The sequence below is a fragment of the Gossypium hirsutum genome, chromosome A01, assembly GCF_007990345.1.
Source record: "Gossypium hirsutum isolate 1008001.06 chromosome A01, Gossypium_hirsutum_v2.1, whole genome shotgun sequence".
Taxonomy (NCBI): Eukaryota; Viridiplantae; Streptophyta; class Magnoliopsida; order Malvales; family Malvaceae; genus Gossypium; species Gossypium hirsutum.
Genome location: NC_053424.1, coordinates 64,834,305 through 64,837,167, shown reverse-complemented (window position 1 = coordinate 64,837,167; position 2,863 = coordinate 64,834,305). Strand labels below are relative to the sequence as shown.

Sequence of the window (2,863 nt, the reverse complement as noted above, 5' to 3'; positions counted from 1 at the left end):
AGGTCGCGTGTAAATCTGTTTACAAAAATCAACCTCATCCATAATGTTATCAAAGTAAAATAAAAAAACCATTTCTTAAACAGCTAGAAAGATGAGATAATTAAACACGTTAACATACTAGAACAAAAATACTATCACATTATCATGCTGACATTTTAAAAAATATGACTAGAATTAAGATTCTACAGAAGTAAAATATAAATCGAACCATATGAGCCAGAACTGTCTAGTCAAAGGGGCTCTCAAATTTAGGTAACGCACCAGGAGCCTGAAAAATTTGAAATTCAATAAACCTAAAAGGAATTGCAAAACTTAACAAATTCATATTATTTTGGAAGGCAAAAACATATACAGATGGATATTTTGGACAACCCAAAAGAACAATGTTTTGTCACGGGGCAAAATTGAAGTTAAATGTTCAAGTAACTATCATGATCTTTGAAGCCAATAAGATAACAACCTCAAGACATAGATTCAACTTCACATCAACCTCTAAAAATGGTTCAGACATATTTGTGTCCCAAGTAATATGATTTATCATAGTAGCATGGTTATCTTCTATTCTTGTTCGCTGTTTTATTTGTTTGTTATTATTATTGACTAGAGATGCATGTAACTATAAGTTCTTTCTAGCAACAGAAAATTGAGAATAGTTGATTCACCACACATGCCAAAAAGGAATGAAAAGTTAAATAGCAAAAATATAGAACCTCATATAGCTACACGCTCTTGGACTCACTAAAGGCGTCATAAAAAGGCTTGCCCTAAGAATCGACCATAGCCTGACAAGTCAGGAAAAGGAGTTAAAATGCATCATCAACAACAATAACCAAAAATAAGAGAAAAGGAAAGTTAGCAACCAACAATATATTTTGTTTCTCATGTTTTTGCTGTTTTCATGATTGCAATTTAGTGCTAACCTCTCCATTGCCATGGTGTCGCTGATATGCCTCTTATCACAATTTTAAAGCAATGCACTATCTATTCAACATTCTCTTATCATGATAAAAATGGAAGATTTATAACATCATTAAGAAATACATAAATTTAATCCAAAACAAACATAGAAAAAGGAAACTATACCTGAGAGTTTGCTCTAAATGATAGCCAGACTAAAGATGCTTCAGGGACAGCCAACTTGCTAGCATTAAAAACAATCAGCAGCTTTGATTTTCTACCATCAGAATATATAACATCCACGGCATGAAACTTCCTAGCTGCAATTCCGGAAATTAGAATCTTATTTACCAGTGCAATTTGCCAGGAAAAAAAAACTAACAATTAAAATGTTTACAGAAAGTAACATTAATTTTACTCAGAAATCAGTTGCAATTCAACTAATTTGAACAGATTTGCAAATGATATAGCTTATATGTATATAAAAAGAACAAATCAGTTAATACCTTACCACCATGTTGTTTTAGCTCAGACATATCATCAAAATATCCTCTATTCAATTCATCAGCACTGCCCTAAATCAAATTAAAACAATTATTTATATTAAATTTCATGGAAAAAAGAGCACGTAACAAAATTTCAATAAACAAACAAAGCTTAAACTTACAGTCTTGCTCGTTCTTTCTCGATTTTTTCCTTGCTTGCAAGCTGCACACACAGACAAAAAGTTAAAAAGAACTATAACTTAAAAAATCAAATATTTTAGAGTTAAAAAGGGGGAGATGGAGGAATTACTGTGTAATATCGAAGAAGCGAATGGATGATTTTGAAGCGAAATGTTGAGGAGGTGAAGGGGAAATCTTTGGGTCATGTCTTAGGAGGTATTGACAATTTAAATCGAAGCTCGTGCCCGATTTATCACTCGGTTTACCCTCAACATTTTCGGTTTTCGATTTAGATTTCAATTCCCCCTCTAAGAACCCTCTTACTGTAACACCCCGTACCCAAGACCGTTGCCGGAGTCTAACACGAGGTGTTAACGGACTTAATTCCTTACTTAAACAGCTCATACAATTCATTTTTAAAATTTCCAGATGAGCTGGCTAACTGCATCACAGTCACTCTAAAAATCATATCTCGAGTTCCAAAACTCGAAATCCAATTCCGTAAATTTTTCCTGAAACTAGACTCATACATATATTTACTAATTTTTTTATAGAATTTTTGGTCTGGCCAATTACTACAGTTTATTAGTTAAAGTCTCCCCTGTTTCAGGGTTCGACTACTCTGACCTTCATGCATTACGACTTAGATATCTCCCTGTACAGGGATTCAATACTTATGCCATTTGTTTCTAATGAAACTAGACTCAAAAAGGAATCTGTACATATAAAGCATGACTTCTAATTATCTCTTATTAATTTATGGCGAATTTCCAAAGTCAGAACAGGGGATCCAGAAATCGCTCTGGCACTATTTCACGAAAACTTAAACATCTCATAAAATACGGCTCATATGGTCGTTCCGTTTCTTTCATATGAAAATAGACTCATCAAGATTCGATTACATAATTTATTCATTATTTAATTCCATTTATACTATTTTTAGTGATTTTTCAAATTCACATCACTGCTGCTGTCAGCATCTATTTTAAGGTAAATTTTACCTATTTCATAGTTTTCCATGAATCAACTAGTAATTTGACATACATTATTTCCAAGTATAATCACGATTAGCCATGACATACGTAGCACCAATAGGACCATGATTGGCCATTCCAATGGCTAATCATTACCAAACATTTCCACACCACTTAATAACCATATCATAAGACCATATATACAAAATGATCATAATGTTATACTCAAAATATACAAGCCATTTTCGCATGGCTATACGAATATACATTACCAAAAGATACTTAATTAACAACAAGGGTCAGCCCTATACATGCCATTATCAAGTT

General features: G+C 32.8%; 1 long non-coding RNA gene across 1 annotated transcript; it reads right to left on the bottom strand.

The window, feature by feature from the left end:
• Positions 1-1,085: 1,085 nt before the first annotated feature.
• LOC107952636 (uncharacterized) lies at positions 1,086-1,616 on the bottom strand. The gene is made up of 3 exons (XR_005917563.1): positions 1,565-1,616; positions 1,404-1,472; positions 1,086-1,213 (listed from the first exon to the last, which is right to left on the bottom strand). It is a non-coding gene; the product is annotated as an uncharacterized lncRNA (long non-coding RNA).
• Positions 1,617-2,863: the final 1,247 nt, after the last annotated feature.